Source organism: Felis catus, chromosome C2 (genome assembly GCF_018350175.1).
Source record: "Felis catus isolate Fca126 chromosome C2, F.catus_Fca126_mat1.0, whole genome shotgun sequence".
NCBI lineage: Eukaryota > Metazoa > Chordata > Mammalia > Carnivora > Felidae > Felis > Felis catus.
Genome location: NC_058376.1, coordinates 27101979 through 27121600, shown reverse-complemented (window position 1 = coordinate 27121600; position 19622 = coordinate 27101979). Strand labels below are relative to the sequence as shown.

Below are 19622 nucleotides of genomic sequence, written 5' to 3'. Positions count from 1 at the left end.
GGACCAAATAATGGGAAAATAACTTAAGAATTAATTATTAAAATGTAACCCGTGAGCTTTTTAATGGTTTATTAAGCGCTAGATTTCAAAACCATGTCATTTCTTAACATCTCAGTCTGTCAAGGTGCTGGAAAACAAATGTCTTAAGATTAAAAAATTATCTTTGTATAATCAAACTTACGGTTGATTCCAGAATAAAGTGCTACGTGGCAGGAGTATTATTAGCTAAACAAATGTAAATTTGACTTAAAAGATTTAATTTGGACCAAATTGGGATTCCACGGTGTTTATGAAATGTAAATTTAACTTTGAAGTGAAAGTTTTTTGCCCACCCAAAAAACTTAGATAACAGGAAACTATCTCATTCGTACAGTGATTTGTTTGTTTCTTCTGAAACTACTTGGGTCCAGATAGTAATTTGAAATGTTATTCAAATCTCATTTGAAAAAAAAAAAAAGTGGATTGCTTTTCCTGTGCCATTTTCTGACTCATTTACTTACAAGTCTCATAGACACAGCCAAGAAATTTCCACCTATGTAGTCAGAGTAATGCTTTGGATTTTTGCATCAGACCTTGAAACTTCAGATTCTAACTGTAACATGTCATGCCTGGGGCATGTTTCTTAATATCTAAGTTTCAGGCTCTTGCTCTATGAAAGTGGAGATTATATATTTCCTTCCAAATTTCCTGTAAAGAGGAAATGGAATATGTATAGCATATCAGCTAACTCGGTGCCTGCCCCAGGTTGAATGCTTAGTAATTATCAGTGTTGCTATTCATCTATCTATTCATTAGGCATTTCTCTGTCAGGTATGCTGCTAGGAAGTAAGAAAATGATGATGGACCTGACACATTCTTTACCCTTAAGGAATGAATGATCAGTATGGTGGATGAGAGGGATGAGAAGGCAATTATAATACAGTATAATAAGTATGCTGAAGGGGTAAGCAAGAAGAGCTAATGGAGTACATAAAAACATCTAATGGGCTTGAGAGAAGGAAACCGTTTGCCAATTGGATTAATCATTCAGGCCCTTAAAATGTATTTACTTAGTGTCTACTGTTTACTAGTTATTGTCCTAGAAGCTGGGGATATTAAGGGGAAAATAAAAACACATACCTTGTGTTCTATGAGAACAGGTGTCTCTTTGTGGGAGAAGACAGTATTCTAATAATTACTACAATAAATACAAAATCTGAAATGCCTAACAGTTGCTAGTGAGTGACCCAGTGCTTCTTAACTGGGAGGACTTTGCTCTTCCCGGGAGACTTTTGGCAATGTCTGGAGACATTCTGAGTTGCCACAACTGGAGGAATGCTGCTGGTATCTAATGGGTAGAGACTAGAGATACTGTTCTACATCCTACATTGCACAGGACAGGGCCCCACAACAAAGAATTATCTAGGTCAAAATGTCCATAGCGCTGAAGTTGAGAAATCCTGAAATAATTCCACCCCTAGTTGTGGTATACAAGTCCATGATGGCAGGGGTACCCCTCTTTTTTCACGGACACATTCCCAGCGCCTAGAAATGTGCCTCATATAATAGGTGCTCAGTATATACATGCAGGGTAAATGAATTGGTTGTGAGTGACTGTCAGAAAAAGAGAATATCATGTTCAAAGGTCTAGACTCAGAGTAAGTAAATTATGTTAAGGAGCTGAAAAGGAGGCTAGTAATCTGGAATCAAAGTGAGCAAGAGAATGGTTCCATTGAGAAAAACCAATGAGAATGGGCTTACCAACTTTAAAGTCAATTTGCCAGCCTCAATCACTACATATGTAAAATCTAAATTGTTCCTCCACAAACTTCGTACAGTTTCTTTTTATTCTGTTACTGGGGAACACATTATACATGTTTAAGTAAATCCAACCCTTTTTTTGGTCAAGGGAGTCTAAAATTTACCCAGACCATCATTTTTGTCTTTGCTGATTTTTGATTTCCATGTTCTCAGAATTGTGAATCAGGAGCACCAGGGAAGAATCATTTAATGACTTCAATAACTGTGTATGTAAGACAGATAATTCTGGGAGAAATTGGATTCCTTAAGGCAGTAATTCTTGAGGATGCGGGCAGGAAGCTGGAGTAGAAATAGGATGGATATTTCGAAAAAGCTCTGCAGCTGTCTGTCCCTGCCATTTACACCGAAGCAGGAAGTGGAGCATTACTTTCTTAGCAGTGGGATCTGTCTTCCTAGACGAGGAGATAGCTCCCTTTTACCAGCTCTCCCAGTTCTCTGTTTATCAATTCTTAATGATGCCTACATTATATTTTCCATTTTCCTTTACCAATGGGGAAAGAATTGCACAGTTTGCTAATTAAACATGGTAAAAATAATACTGAGTGATTACATTTGTAAAAATCTTAGAACATATTATGAATCAGCAAAAACACCAGTGTGTTAGAAGTTCTCTCTCTCTCTCTCTCTCTCTCTCTCTCTCTCCCCTCTACCCTTCCTGTCTCTTCCCCTCCTTCCCTTTAATAATTATACTGTAAGCAGTTTATTCTGTCTGTTACTACTGGGACTGCAGGCTTCCTTCATCAAGAAGGGAAATTTGCCCCACTGTGCACATTCACACATATGAGCACGTGCACACATACACACACACACACACACACACACACACACACACACACACACACATTTTGCCAATCACTGCTCTCAAGGGCACAGTCCTAGTGGCCACATTTGAAGGCACAGGAGGTCTGGCATTTTACATGGGGAGAGAGTAAGTGAGGAAGCAGAGGGAGAGAATAGGGGACATTCTGCTGAGTGTTCATCTCTACCTTATTTCAGATTCCATTCTATGATTTGAAAAAGGAGGAGTATGGCTAAGGAAAGGCATAACTAAGAAGTCATTTAAATATTTTGGCTATTTGAAATCAAATCATGTGATATTCAAAATTTTTCTGATTTTTGAAACTGTATTGCTATATACTTATGTATAGTTCGTACAATTGCGCCATGTGTCTAAATGACTGAAATGGTTTTGGGGCACCTGGGCTCAGTTGGTTAAGCATCCAACTTCGGCTCAGGTCATGATCTCACAGTTTGTGGGTTCTAGCCCCGTGTTGGGCTCTGTGCTGACAGCTTGGAGCCTGGAGCCTGTTTCAGATTCTGTGTCTCCCTCTCTCTCTGCCCCTCCCCTGTTCACGCTCTGTCTCTGTCTCAAGAATAAATAAACATTAAAAAAAAATTTTTTTAAATGAGTGAAATGGTTTTAACTAAATTCGTTTACTCTAAGTCCAACTTGTGAAACTGTGTGATTCGGTTTGTTTATCTGAGTGTACCACCCCATCAACCCTGGTTTAATTGGAAAGCCTAGAAGGTAACAAACTGAAATTTTAGAAAAAGTAGCTGAAACCTAACAGTGACACTCCTAGGATCTCTTTCTAATTCCTAATGGAGAAGTGGAAAATCCATATCAGTCTTTTGGCCACCTTGTAGCTTTTCTGGTACAGGTGAAAAGTTTCATTTTTCTGGTTGATGAGGGAATTTCAGGAGTAATTCTGTGTTCATTATGACATTTGATTGAAGCAGAATACATTAAAATAGAGGCGGGCTTATCTGTGGGTTGAGGAATCGTCACTTCCATGTAGGACAGTGATTCTTATTTACATACGAACATCAGCATCATCTCAGAGGGCCTCTCGCAATGCACATGCCTTGGACCCATTCCTGGATATTTTGCTTCAGTAGGTCTAGAGTGAGTCCTTGGCATGCTTGTTTGGAAAAGACTCCCGGGTAAGCCCACTATGCTTTCTGGATTAGAAATCACAGATCTAGAATTTTCTTCTCATAGTCACGTTGTGAGAGTCCCTAATATTTGGAGAATTCACCGCTGGACACAGTGTTAAGGGACTTCATTATGTACAATTGTAACTTGGCACCCTGTAAGCTTTGCATGTAGAATAACCTAACTTGCCCTACCTTCTCACATTTTGACCTGTGATTCACACCTTATACAAAATCAAAGCCCTAAATTTATTGCTCATGTTTAAATAACATTTCAAAGAGGATGTCTTATGATGTAAAATATCTCCGACTACTAATTTATTTTAAAAGATGCTTTTTTCAGTGATATAAAAGAATACATCCTGTATGCTTCTTTAAGAAATTAAAATTTAGATAAATATTTGCAAAAGACAATGATAATGAAGTGAATAACAATAGGTAAAAATAAGTCATTAAAAATGCATAATAATTATAGTTATTTCTTATAGAGCACCTTTGTATCTAGAATTTAACCCACTAAACTCTAAGCACCTTGAAACTCATACATATTTCAATTAAAATGTGATTAATTTTTCTGTATATCTAAAATAGTACAGAAATGGTTTGTTTTCAAATTAATATTTATTTGTGCCTTATATGTAAAGGAATAAACCATAGCCCTTTATTTATTCAATAAATATAGAAAAAGTTTATCAATTAATTTTTTTTTCAACGTTTATTTATTTTTGGGACAGAGAGAGACAGAGCATGAACAGGGGAGGGGCAGAGAAAGAGGGAGACACAGAATCAAAAACAGGCTCCAGGCTCTGAGCCATCAGCCCAGAGCCTGACGCGGGGCTCGAACTCACGGACCGCGAGATCGTGACCTGGCTGAAGTCGGACGCTTAACCGACTGCGCCACCCAGGCGCCCCTATCAATTAATTTTTAAATATAATTTATGCCCTTATTTTTCTACTGAAACTACTCTGTTACCCTATGGTCACCTCATAGCTCTAAACTGCCAAATGCAAGGGTCATAAGAGTCTTTATTGGATTCCTCTGGTGCATTTGACTTGGTCAACCACCCTATCTGAAATTCTGTTAACTTCTGACTCTCCGCATTCATTTTTTTCCCCCTAATCTTTCACTGTCCTCCCTCCATTGCTCCTTTCTCCTACAAACACTATTACTTATCATTATTGGATGTTTCTCCCTAAACCCTAAACACTATTTCTAGGTGAGCAAATTGATTTCTATAATTTCAATTCCTACTAGTATGCTGATAGTTCCCCCAATTTTATCTCCAACAAAACAACTTCTTACCTTAGCCACATATTCCCTGCCCTCTAGGTTGACTGTACCAGTATCTTAAATCTCAAAGTCACATCTTAGCATTTTTCTTTCCAAGTTTGTTTTTGTTCTTATGCCTTCTATCTTAGGTGGTGCATCAGAAGGAACCAATTCTCCAACCTGAATCTGGAGAGTCATCTGTGCTCCTTCAACATCATCATCCATATCTGTCTCCTTCCAATATGGCCTCCTAAAGAGTTCTTGAAACTTTCCTTCTTCTCCCTGTGTATTCCCACTGCCCTGGTATAGAACTCTCATCCTCTCTTTTCTGAAATACCTCAAAATCCTCTCCACTCCACTCCACTCCATGTCTTTCTCCACTCCATGTCTTTCCTGAATAATCTACAATTAAAAAGAAACCTTTTAACATATTACCCCACACATATATTGAAAGACATCAGCTGTGTATAACAAGGAAAGGAAATATCATATCAATGCCATGACTTCCCATTCCCAAATCTATGGAAAATTTAGTAATCAACTAAAATATTCTATTCTAAAAAGTCCTAATATTTCCTCTCAATCCTTCTCAAAACAGAAACTAAGCCACCTAGTTACATCATGCAAAATTTGGCAATAAGAGTAAATTCACTTGCTAAAATGATTAGGATAAACCCCTTAGTACAACATAAGGTCATCCATGATCTAGCCTTTGTCAAATTCTCCAGTTTCATCTCTAACCAGTCCGTATTTCAGATTCTGTGTAACACTTCAGTGATAGAAATTTCCTTCTTACACCATCCTGTTTCTTGTCTCTGGGCTTTTGATTATGCCGATCTCTTTGTCAGGAGACTTTGTCCTCACACTCCCAACTTTTTGCCAGTTCCAGTTCCAGGTAATTCTTACCTGTCCTTGTAGAGCCAGCTTGTTCTCACGCACTTCCTGTCTTCAGTGAGAAATGATGACTCTGATCCATGTTCCCACAATACCCTGTGTATCTCTCTCTCTCTATCATTGCTGTTACTATGCTCAGTTATCATTTTTCCAATTATGAGTTTGTCTAATCCACTAGATGATAGGCATCTTGAAACAGAAACATGGGTTTATTATTCTTTGCAACTTTGGGACACCTTAAACAATAAGTTGCGTATAAGCAATCACTATGTAAGATGAATTAATTAATTAAAAAAGTATTGCTGCATATGGTGAAAAACAGGTATATGTCAGAGATGTTTTCATCTTTCTTTAAAGCAAAGTCACAACTTCCTGATACACACTCTAGAGCCAAATACAGTTCACCTTAGTTCATGTAATTAATTTATGTTGCTGGGTTTCTGTAGGAATATGAGTTTTAGGCATCTGGGTATATAATAGGAACACTAAGTAAATTTTCTGGAAAAATATGTATTTTTTTAATGTTTCTTTTTATTTTTGAGAGAGAGAGAGAGAGAGAGAGAGAGAGACAGAGAGAGAGACAGAGAGACAGAGAGACAGAACATGTGCAGGGGAGGAACAGAGAGAGAGGGAGACACAGAATCCGAAGTGGGCTCCCGGCTCTGAGCTGTCAGCACAGAGCCTGATGTGAGGCTCGAACTCATGAACTGTGAGATCATGAACTGAGCTGAAGTCAGATGCTTAACAGACCAAGCCACTCAGGTAGCCCAAAAATACATATTTGTAAGTAATGACTGAGTTGATGACATCAGAGAATGCAAAATTGTTTTTTGGAAGTTGCTCCTAAATACTAAATTATCATGGGGGGGGGGGTCATGGATTAGTATTGTACATCATATATCAAAGTTATATACATTTTTACATTTATTTGTCTTTGCTTATGTTTAAAAGAATACATATTGACTTGATTGTTTGTGCAATGTAAGAATTATTCACCCTAGAGACATGCTTTGCTTTTATATGGTTGCAGAATATCTAATAAAAGTGTTTCAAGATACTTTGAAAACATAATTCATATTACTTTTCTGTTCTTCTTAGTAATAAGCTAAAGAAATAACTTCACAGATGTGAAAGTAGGTATAAGAATTCTATGTGACCTGGAGAAATTTGCTATTAAAATCCATTCTTACATAAATATATTTTTAGAGTCCTCAATCAAAAACAATTTTTGAAGTTTTGTTGAACTTTTACTTGTCTGTTTTTTGTAAAACTAAATAGAAATGATTATATGCTAATATAGATATTTCCATATTGTCTGAGCCTTAATTCTTAATCAAGGGGTGTGTGTGTGTGTGTGTGTGTGTGTGTGTGTGTGTGTGTATACATTCTGTGGAAAGAATGTGAGAAAAAAAAAGGCCAGAGGAAAAAGGGCTCAGTTTCAAAGTACACATGCTGTGTAATTTAATCCAGTATTATATGAGCTTTTGAGCAGAAACTTAGGTGAACTGGATCTCATATTTTATATGGAATGTTTTTGAGAATCATGAGGCAACAATTTGAAATATTTCCACTTGATTCACTGAAACATCAGTAAATACCACAAAGTACTTTTCTCTTTGGTGTCTGAATTTAACTTGGTGACTCCTAGATTTGGAATGTGTTGAAATAAAGTTGTTTATCTTAAAATATGAAACAATATGGGCACTGACCAATTCATAGAGACAAATGGCAGGCTCTCCAGAAGTATAACAAAACATTGCAGGGAGAAAATGTCTGTGTGACAAAGAGAACTAGTACCCTGTTATCCTTATTTCATGTTAGCTAGGCCAACAACTTCATTTGTAGGAAAATGGAGAAGAAAAATCTGGCCAAGGAAATGACTGATTCCTGGCCTTAGTAAGCAAGGAATCATTTCCTCTGGGTTGTGTTGCTGCTCGATTCACTTATTCCCTAGTGTCTCCTGAGCACTTACAATGTGCCAGGAATGATCAACACAGAATTGACCCCACCTCCATGAAGCTTACAGTCTAGTAGCACAGGGAGTTAGAAAAAGAAAATGTTAACTGTCACAAGTATTGAAAAGAAGGAGTGCAAAGGAATAAATGGGCTAGTGGAGTAAGGCTTGTCTGAAGAAGTAGCACAACAGTTAAAATTTGGAGGACGGATAAACATCAGGCAAAAAAGAAGGGGAAGGGAAGCTGTGCAGTGTCTTTATTATTGAGACACATAGGAAAGGTAAAAACTACACATAGAAAATACATGCCAACCTCAGACTGTTATGGCTATCTGGGGGGCACTGGAAGGGACAGGGAATGTGTTGGATAGAACTTAGGTTACAAAAAAGTATTTATTTAGCATGAGGCTTACATTCTAGAAAAGGAGACAGATAATAAACATTTTAGTAAATAAATAGATTATGTAACAGGTGGTAGTTATTGCTATGAAAAATAAAGCAAAACAAGATAGAAAGGCTAGGGAGGGATGCCATTTCAGGTGGAGTGGTAGGGGAAATTCTTTCTGTGCAGACACCTGAATAAAATGAGGTGATGAGCTATGTTCTATTTTATTTTTTTAAGAACTAGAGAAAAAAGGATAACTGAGGCAAGCATGGCATAATGGTAATGCCTATTTAATATTGGTTGGATAATTACAGCTTGCTTTATAAGTTTTGATACTTCTATACATTTGGAAGTATTTGTAAAATAATTACATAAAGTATATGCCTTCAGTCAGTGGGAAAAAGCCTAGTGTCTACAAAGTCCTGGAAAAATCTAAGTTAGCACCAACAGTAAAGTAGGAGTTTCATGTGGGACAAGCCTGGAGAATTGGGTAGTTGCTAAACCAGCAGGTCCTTGTAGGCTCTGTTAAGGATTGTAGACTTCAGTCTAAGAGCAATGGAAAGGCATTGAAGGATTTTAAGCATGAGTAGGAGTATAGGATTAAATCTGCATTTTGAAGAACTTAAGAATTTATATTTAAGAAATTTTAAGCTGGCATCTACCATTTGCCAGGCTCAATGCTAGGTATGGGGAGACATAGTAGTGACAGGTCTTTACACATGGAGAACTGGAAGTCTAGACACGGGAGAAATTTTTGTAGTCATCTATGGATGAGCGCACTGGCTAGATATTTTGAGATCTGTCAGTTTGTTCTGCACCTTCAGCAACCTGCATGTTATCTTTGATAACATTGGCAAATCTTTGAGAAAGATTGGGCAATCACCTTGATTTTAATGGCTTTGAGAATTTTAGTAACTCACTAGTTCATTAAATGGGGAGAAAAAATTGTTTTGTGTAATTGAGTAGCTTTTTATATGCCATTTTCCAGTTTCCTATTGTATCCATATAATATTTATGATTTTTCTCCAAATTTGAGGCTTCTAACATTTCAAGGCCAAGGAGTCCAAGGCAAAGGACAGAAGAACTACGTGAGGGGCATATTCATTGCTGAACAAGACAAAACAAAAAATATCCCTTTGCAGTGTCATTTGAGAATTGGAACTTTGTGCATTTGCGAAAAAGGGATTTAAAATTCCAGTATCAGTGAGAAGGAAACTTAAGATTTTTGAGGTAGTGTGTGCCTTCTGTCCAAGAAACATACTGTAAGTGATTTGCTAAGAAACATATTGTAAGTGATTTGCTACTGCTGAGGACATGGAAAAAGTGATAAAGATGAACTCTTGATGAGCGTATATGAATATATGAAAGGATGTCAAGTAATTTCAAAGGACTGGTTTAGAATCTTGAGCGCTTTTTTCTGACTTTGAAATTTTTCATTGATTTGATGTTATTCCCCTAGTGTTTTATCATTTTCTACAAAATTCAAGTGATATACTTCTTAGACAGATGAAGTTCATTGTTTGCCATATAGAAAAAGTGAATATTAGTCAAATGAAGTTATTGACCCGTTCTCTTCAGTTGTAGAAAATGGAGTTGCCAACTTTCTTCAGTGTCTTAAGTGATTTATTGACTTAGGCATTAATTTCATAAGAACTTAGATTTTATTTAAGTGGACACCATATAGACTAAACCACCTTAAATTTATCACAAAACAAGAGCAATTATCATTCTGGGTCATGGTAGACTATTAAACCTTAATCTTTGGAGCATCTAAAACTGGAAAAATTATTCTTGAAAACAAATTATTGCATCGAGACTGTAATACTTATAGAGGAATTCTGAGAAAGAAAACAACGTATAGCTAATATTGACATTTGTTTTTAAGATAATCATGGATATTATATCTTAAACAATTAATTGGAATGTTAAAAACATTAATTAATTAATGTTTATGATATAAACAATTAATTGGAATTTGCCAAGTTTGAATAAGTATAACTTTATAGGTCCCCAAATTAGAATTGATTAAATTAATTTATTTGGGGCCAGGGAACAAAATGATGAGTAAAATAAGATTGTGAAAAATAAAGTGTGGGAATGCTAAAATTAGAAAATGGGGGACCTTGCTTTTTAATTCTTTTATTTGTTACCACATGGGTTAACCCCAAGGAAAAAACAGAATTGCATTTCTGATTTGAAGAACTTTTCCCTTACTTTTCTAACTCAAATTTAATGCAGTACCATATAGTAGAAAAACAAATGGATTCATAGTGTGCTAACTTAAGATTTAGTGCCACCTTTCTCACTAACAATTAGATGAGGTGACATAATGATTATATAACCATTTTGCCTTCACTTTCTTGAACAACACCTACTCCAGAACTTTTATAAGAGTGACATTAAGTAATTAAGGAGCATGTTTTGAAGACTTTTAAGATATGATGGAAACATAAAGTATTGCAATTATTACACTAGATATTAGGGATTGAGAGAATTGACATGAAGGTGGAAGGAACCTTGTGTTTTAGCCTTCAGAGGGTCAGTAAAGTGGCATTGCAGGAACTGGGCTTCAGAGTGACAGAGACCCAGATCAAAGCCTTGCCTTTGCCTATGGTCTTTCCCATGTTATGAAGTTACTTATTCCTCTTAAGTATCTATTTCTTATCTATGAAATGGAAATAATAATAATGAGCTTCAACTAACATGTGGAAGTGGCCTAAGTGAAATGCAGCTCACTGAGTTCCTTTCTGGTCCATTCTCTTTATTCACTGTATTTTATTTCCAGATATTTACATATAATATTTTTGCAATCAATTGTGTGCTACAAAAATTTGCGGTGTATGTCGTTATCCCATTTTACGGAAAGATCACATGGTGACATGAAGGAGAATCTCAGGCTCAAACATCCATAATGGCAGAACCAGGGTGATTGATGATAACCTCTAGGAACCAGTGTGATCTTTTCTTTGTGTTCTTCTCCGTCCTGATTTTCTTAATCTTCCCACTTTATCTAAAATCATACCACCAACTCCTCACTTCCCCACTTCCTTTATTTCTCTTCATAGCACTTACCACCATTTGTCATGTTATATGTCTACTTACAAATTAATTACTTTTGGTAGTTTATAAAGCTCTGTAAGAACAAAAAATTATTATTTTAGATGTAACCTTCCCTTAATGAAAACCATCAATTATTTTGTATTTTCCAAAACAAATGTCGAGATATTTTTAGAAATAAGATACTTTGAATTTCATTTATTGCAAAAGAAAGTACATTTAAAGAGGATATGTGCATGTGTGTTTTTAATAAACGACATTAAACTTACTTTGTCATGTATATAACAAACATAGCTCAAAATTCCACTTCCTGGAACTGTGATTTTAAAGTACAGCACATTTTACTTGCGTGGAGATTTTTATTCCAGAAAGGTATCAAACATGACAGTCTGACAGTCTGTCATTGGGATGCCTTCACCGCTTTTCTCAGATCAACTGACAAGACCTCAGCTGGGCCTCTACAAGTTGCTTAAGAACACTTCTAGAACCATCCTAATGGGCATATTCCAACTGTCACTTGGTGGGGAAAAAAAAGAAAAAAAAAGATCACTAGAGATCAATCTCTCTACAGCGGGTCTTTTGGCAGAAAACCAGTCATATCATTCTCTCCAAGTGAGCCTTTGTGGGGAAAAAGGCCTTATCAAATTCCTTGGACATGAAGTTACTGTTGAAACTATTCTCAAAACATGCTATCTAGCACCGTGCAAGGAAGTTTGACTTTTGAAATGTCAGGAGTGACCTTTATAATGATTTAGATCATCTTATGATTGTTAAGAAGTAGAAAGGGTTATAATGCTATAAAAGCTTTGGGTCTTATCCCCTTTTGTGAGAAGAATCTGTTAGTGCCATTAACTAAGCCACAACTTCCTGATGTAATTATTAAACAGACCAAAACTTAGACACTGACATACCCCTCACCTACCCCAAACTTGGATTCAAAGTGTAGACTGGGGCCATTCAAACTGTGGGAACAGAAGAGAAAATGGAGTGTGTAAGAGGCCAGGTGGAAACAATATATTTATTTCTTATGAAGAAATATCATGCTTGGTGAATAGTTAAGGTCAAAAAAATTAGTATTATCAAATACAGCTTTATATTTTAATCTTGTGTTTATATTTTGTTGGGTAAATAGAAGACTATAGGTTTTCAAGAAAAAATATACTAGCAGAGAATCTAGTAATGGACATTATTTAATGTAAATCCTGAAGAGAGACTGGAAGTGAGCCTCAGAGCTAAAAATATGACAGTTTTAATGCTCGCTTTTCCTAAAATGGCTATACTAAGCTTAGTGGAAATCAAAATAAAACGTATGCTGTGATAATAATGTTAGGCTTTACTCACAGACATTATAGTATATGTCTAATTCATTTATACATCTGTAAAGTAAGAGGACTTATGTAGACAATCAAAAAGCTTTTAACGATACTGTTAAATTTTATTTTAATAAATGTGTTGTCTAATTCTCTAATGTCCATTATGAAGATCATTCTTATTTTATGTTAGAGGTGTATAGTGTAGACAAAACAAAGTTGGTGTTTCTTATGTGCTTCTGTAGAAATGCTAACGTCTAATTTTGCTCCTATTCTTCAAATGCGTTGAACACCTTGCTCTCTTTGTACAATATACACTTGTTGTGACCTCCTATTTTGATGAAAGAACTAAAGCCTTTAGGAATGAAAGCTTAAATACATTTATACCATATTTTAAATTCTCTTGGTTGTTTAAATTGGATTTTTCTAAAACAGGAGATCTTTTAAGTGTTTGTGCTAGCATCTTAGTAAGAAATAGTCTCTTCAGTGGAAGAAGAGGAGAGCAAAGAGCAAGAAGAGTTTCTAACTAATTTTTATTAAAAATAGTAACTTGACATTTACTTCTTTGTCCTCCAACTGTCTACAAAATCCTGCCTTCTACATTATGGTAATCCTGCCTTAAATTGGCAGTCATTGGGACCAGGTATGTCGCTTTGAAGCTTGTAGACATGTTTATTTACCATAATTACCTGATTTTAGAGATATTAAAAAGCCAAAACTCTAGTCCTTAGTCAAGCATATTTAAGAACATAAAATACATAATGGACAGAAGTGTATATTTCGATATTTAACTATATTTGCTTATATACAATGCAATTGTGCCCACCCATTATGGTGTCTATATGTGTCTGTGTTTATATCTGTATATCTATAAAATAAGACGGCTGAACCATAGTCATATGGCTTCTTGCAGAAAAATGTAGGACCACTTTCTACTTGACTGATTACTGAAATTTCAAAGAAACATGTTCTTCGAAATTTATTCTGTGACTTTATTTCTCTTAAATATGGTTGGATTAAGTTGCTTAAACTTTGGCACTAAAAAAGTTGTCTCAGCATTCTTCCTTCATGATTTAAGCAGAATTGAAAACTTGGAATAATAAAATCCAGCAAATACATCTTTTTACTAAATAATGCTTTATCTTCTTAAAGTCACTAGCTCCTTTAGCTAGATCTACTGCTCGAGTAATTTAAATCTCTCATTTTGGAAACATCTTTTATCTAATGTGTTTTTTATATCTGATACAACTTTTACATTTATGACACTTATCCTTTGACATTCTGCAAAGGAAGCATGAATTAATCATTGGGTTTGTCCAGCAAGGGCACAGGTATCTTACTGATGCTGTGAGCCTCCATCGTGACACACGCAAGCTGTTTCTGCAATTCCAGCACAAGAAAACATCCCCACAGCTGATTCATTGCTGCTTTCTCAGGTCCCAGTCTCTTAAAATTCTAGGTCTTGATAGAACAGAGGTGGATTCTGTGTGCATGTAATATTGATTCTGTTATTGAACTTTCTGAAGATATAGAGGTTACTGCTAACGTCAAAACAAACTGGGCCAGAGGTTATTGTCTTTCGAGAGCATGTACAAGAAATGGTTTAATAAGCAATTGTTGTTGTTACTGAAATTATATTGTATTAATTAAGAATCACAAGTTAATTGTATATTTTAAAAAAAGAGGCCTAGCCAGAAAGCAAAGGGGATTGATTTTATGACTATGTATAATAGTACAGGTTGGTTCAGAAAGGGAAAGCATTTGTTGAAGAGCAGTGGTAGATTTTCTTTGAATGCTGCCTAGAAAACAGGTTTTATGTGAAGTACTACTGGGTGGCTTCTCTCCTATCCAGCTAGTGGTGTTATTCATGTGCGTTTTCTCTTGATTTTTTCCTGCTTGCTCCCCTTGATTTGTAAGCAGCTTAAGAACAGAATCCTGTCATCTGATTCTTTGGTATCTCCCTTCAGCAAGGAAAGAAGTTTTGAATGAAGTAGATGTAATACATATTGATGACACAGGTCATTTATTCAGGCAGGAGTATGAAGCTTCATCGAGGAGATGGAACTTACCAAGAGCAGAATACGCAATCCCACTCTCTCTACTTCCTTCCAATCCTGGAAAGTTACAAAGAATTAAATATTGTAATGCTATGGGATGAGTATGAGTATAAGGTATTGAGGACCCTTCGTCCTGCCTTGAGCTAGCTGTGCAACCTTTCTGTGCGTTGTAAAGTGATGATGTTGGACCAGTTGAGTTAAAAAAAATTTTTATATTTATTTTTGAGAGACAGAGGGAGAGACAGAGCTTAAATGGGGGAGGGGCAGAGAGAGAGGGGGGACACAGAATCTGAATCAGGCTCCAGGCTCTGAGCTGTCAGCATAGATCCCGAAGCAGGGCTTAAACCCGCGAACCATGAGAGCATGACCTGAGCCGAAGTCAGACGTCCAACCCACTGAGCCACCCAGGTGCCTCTGTACTCGTTAATTTTTAAGCTGACCTCTAGTTCTAATACCAGTTCTGTTCTAATGATAGGCACCAGAGTTTTCTTATAGCAATTTCCTATGCCAGGTAACATCTGTCTAAAATCTCCAAAATGTAGGACTTGATTTTATTCCAAGCTGAAATCTTGAGTTCATATGCACAAAACGGACTACAATTAGTACCTATATTTTTAATTGCATAAAAAAAGATGTTATTGGGGCGCCTGGGTGGCTCAGTCGGGTGAGCGGCCGACTTCGGCTCAGGTCATGATCTCGCGGTCCGTGAGTTTGAGCCCCGCGTCGGGCTCTGTGCTGACCGCTCAGAGCCTGGAGCCTGTTTCAGATTCTGTGTCTCCCTCTCTCTCTGACCCTCTCCCGTTCATGCTCTGTCTCTCTCTGTCTCAAAAATAAATAAACGTTAAAAAAAATTTAAAAAGATGTTATTAAATCTGGAAGTCTTTGTTTTGTAAGTTTTGTAAGTTGTCTTTCTTCATTTTAGCCATTTGGTGTAATTTTACTTTTTCCTTGCCACGTTTACCAACTGTCAATAGTCAAATTACTAAATTGGCTTATAGTTGTGAACAAGAGTCTTAATCACTACATCCACACGCTACAGATAGCAAAAATGCTCCATCCACACATGTCTTTAATGTTTGTGTGCACTATGTCACCTTCAGTGTTGCCAGATTCATGTGTATTTGTGGATGAAACAGTCAATGCCTTTGCCACAGTAAATAGCTCTCACCGCCCCCCCAGAGGGGCGTCGCCTGGGTGTTTCAGTTGGTCATGATCCCACTGTTCCTGAGTTTGAGCCCCGCATTGGGCTCTGTGCTGAAGCTCAGAGCCTTGGGCCTGCTTTGGATTCTGTCTCCCTTTCTCTCTGCCCCTGCTCCACTCAAGCTCTGTCCCTCTCTCTCTCTCAAAAAAAAAAAAAAAAAAAAAAAAGATCGCCCCCCCCCCCCCCCAGCAAAGAGACCACTAACATGGTGTTGGTTATAATGTTCAAACAATCCTGCTGTTTTATTCTTCTCTATCTCATCTACGTTCTATTTCTCTTGTAGGGTATTCTTGAAGTTAATCAGAGAAATATTCATGCACCTGTAAAGGTAGGAAAAAGAAACTTTTCTGGTTATAAAATATGTTGTGTTTGTTTTAGCTGTGTTGCAATAATTTATTCATCATGTCAGACATAGCTAGAATTGATGTTGCTTATTCTGAATAATCAAAAAGTTTGTTACATCTACTTGTTTCCTAAACTTGAAATCATCCAACACATAGTATTTAATCATCAGTTTGAATTTCTCTTCCATACTATTACATACCACTATATATAATATACATACCACTATGTATAATACTATAATATAGTATTATAATTTATGTTTACGGTAGACAGAATTTAGTCTTTCTTTTACATTTTTATATTACTCTCTCCATAATTTTAGGGTGGTGAGACATATCACATACAATTTTCACACATCAAGAAGGCAGTTTTTTAATATGTACATTTGTGTATAATAATACATGTAATATATTATTAGAAACTGAGATTCTTTTGTCTACCCTAATTTCATATTTTTCTTGTTATTTTAAGCCTATAATTTTTGAAGAAACAACCAAGTAACCACAAGTATAATTAGCTATCAGTGATTTAGTAATATAAATATTAATTTGGAAGAATTTACTTCATTATTAGCTTTACTTAATATGAGCGCCAGAAAAGGTGGTCCCTTTCTTGGCTAGGACCTATGTGAAGATAAATTTAGAATTTCTAGTCTAGTAAATACTTCTCTGATAATAGCTTAATTGTAGCTATTTCAAACCCAATTGTTTAATTGTGGTGAATCATATGCAAATCGTTCAGATGTAGGTCAACCCCCACTCCCACATTCCAGTACCTTTTTGCTAAATTCAAGACAAATTGCTCAATGCTTAAAAGAGACAGAACAGTGCAAATTAAAGACATAAGACTAAAATCAAAACAACAATAACATAACCACCAGTGGGCCAGGAGTCAGAAAGTTCTCCTGAAGACGGTACAGCAGGTTGCACGGATCTATACCTTTGTTCATGATCTCTTGTGTTGGCTGTGTGTTTGTACACAATAGTTTGCTCACTGCTCATGCGATTTGTGGCTGGCAAAGCATGGTGCCTCTAGAATACTAAGTTTCCTCATCTGCAAATGCATGTAATATCTTTCTTGTCCACTTGTTGAACTGCAATGACGATGCAGTAGAACAAGGAATGTAAAATAAATGTGTGATGGCTCTAATCCCATATGAGAAGAGCATGTTATTTTTGGTGGTTTGGTTGAAGGAAGAACAAGCAGCAAACCTCACTGATGGGAAAGAATATCTTGTGTAGCTCTGGGTGAGACCAACCGAGATATACTGTAGTGGCGGAAGCTAAAGAAATTCTTCATTTTTCCAGCTGTTATATTCCATATTCAGCCTTTGTGATGGAGCATTGTATCATTTTTTCATATATCATTGAGGTTTTATGACTGTATTTAATTTTTATATGTTGCCAACTATACTTTCAAAGAAAAAGATTTATTTCCAGCCACTAAAGCATTGAAAAGTGATAAAGCAGCTTCATGAATTTGCTACAGTTGTTGTTTTTTATCTTTAAGAAATTGTTGCCAGTGTTTTCGCATATTGACAGAAAATTGTGAACCTTACTGATGAAAAACTATTTTGGGTTTAATCCTAATAAAATTAAAATCCTGTCTTAATATAAAAATAATTTTTAAAATTATCATTCTTCACTGGAATTTGATTGTTGAATAATTTGAATTTCTATTTTCATATAATTTATAATTTTTAACCGTTTCTATAGTTTATCTTGAATCAAATTATTCATTCATGGTAATTATTGAATTAAATTACTGAGATTAAAAGTAATAGCAATTTTTCTAGTTTATAGAATGGGGAAAACAGATGGTGTGTACTTTTCTTCTTTCAATGGAAATATTTTTATTTGAATTATTTAAAATAAAAAAATACAGAATTATACTAAACAGAAAATTATTTATTTTCTTCAGTATTAGCTAGTACTAAAAGTTTTGCTGGAGCATTATATCCACCAAATCCTTTCTTTATATAGATTAACATTATATATATATATATATATATATATATATATATATGTGTGTGTGTGTGTGTGTGTGTGTGTGTGTATATGTATACACACACACACACCCATATGGACATCAATATCAATATGTGCACATAATGCTTTTTTTTCAAGTTTATTTACTTATTTTGAGAGAGAGAGAGAGAGAGAGAGAGAGAGACAGACAGACAGACAGACAGAATGTAAATGGAGGAGGGGCAGAGAGAGAGATTGGGAGAGAGAGAAAATCAAGTGCAGAGACCACATGCGGGACTTGAACTCACAAACCACAAGATCATGACCTGAGCCAAAGTTGGACGCTTAACTGACTAAGCCAGGTGCCCCACATAATGCTTTTTATGCAGACAGACTGGGTCCAAAGACCCAGAGAAGGGTCCCACAGAACCAGCCAATAGGGTCCTTGGCTTCACACAGGATAGAAATCAAACATGAGGCAGAGAAAGTGGAAACAGAGTTTATTCAATAGTGTAAGTGACAGGTAGAGAATAGCAGATGGAATATCCAGGATACTCAGGAAAGCAGAATGAGTCTCATCATTTCTTGGGGCAAGGGGTTTATGCTAGAAAAGGGTCTAGGGTACGTGTTCCTCTAGGAATCCAGGGTAAGGTCCAATCAAAGGCAAGTGTCTGGTGAACAATAGGTGTTACTCCATAAATCGCAGAAGGAGTGGTATTAATACCAACATCAGCTGAGGTTTGTTTGAAGCTAATGTCCTGGAATGTGTTTGGGATCTGGCTTTTGTTAGGTGTTAAAAGGTGTTTGGGGCCTAAGACAAAACTCAGAGAAGGATTAACTTTCTTGCTTCCCCCTTGAAGTGGGAACAGAGCTTACTTAGCTTACTCAGAAGCAAAATATGGAGCATGAGTAAAAATTTAGCATAAAAACAGCAGAGATGGATCCTTTCTAAAGTGGAGTGTATTCAGCTTCTCTACCTTATTTTCATACCATATACGTGATTCTATTTTTTGCTTTTTCATGGTGAACATCTTTCTAAGTCACTATATGTTATCCATTTCATCCTTTTTAATGGCTGCATGTTAGACAACTTTTTCCCATTTGCCATGATTTATGTAATATATCCTCTAACATTTTGTGTTTTTTTAAGTTTTAATTTTAATACCCGGTGTTTATCACAACAAGTGCACTCCTTAATCCCCATCACCTGTTTCACCCACCTACCCACCTACCTCCCCTCTGATAACTTCCAGTTTACTCTCTATAGTTAACATTCTGTTTCTTGGTTTGTCTCTCTCTCTCTTTTTCCCCCTTTGCTCATGTGTTTTGTTTCTTAAATTCCACATATGTGGAAAATGTGGTACGTGTCGTCTCTGACTGACTTATTTTACTTAGCATTCTACTCTCTAACTGCATTCATGTCATTGGTAATGGCAAGAGTTCATTC

At 36.1% G+C, this 19622-nt stretch overlaps 1 long non-coding RNA gene across 1 annotated transcript in view; it reads left to right on the top strand.

The window, feature by feature from the left end:
• The window catches only part of LOC109503371, a 215853-nt gene that overhangs the window by 44231 nt on the left and 152000 nt on the right, over positions 1 to 19622 (top strand). Inside the window, exon 3 of the long non-coding RNA XR_006584622.1 lies at positions 16147 to 16191. This is a non-coding gene — a long non-coding RNA (uncharacterized LOC109503371). The remainder of the gene's footprint in view (positions 1 to 16146; positions 16192 to 19622) is intronic.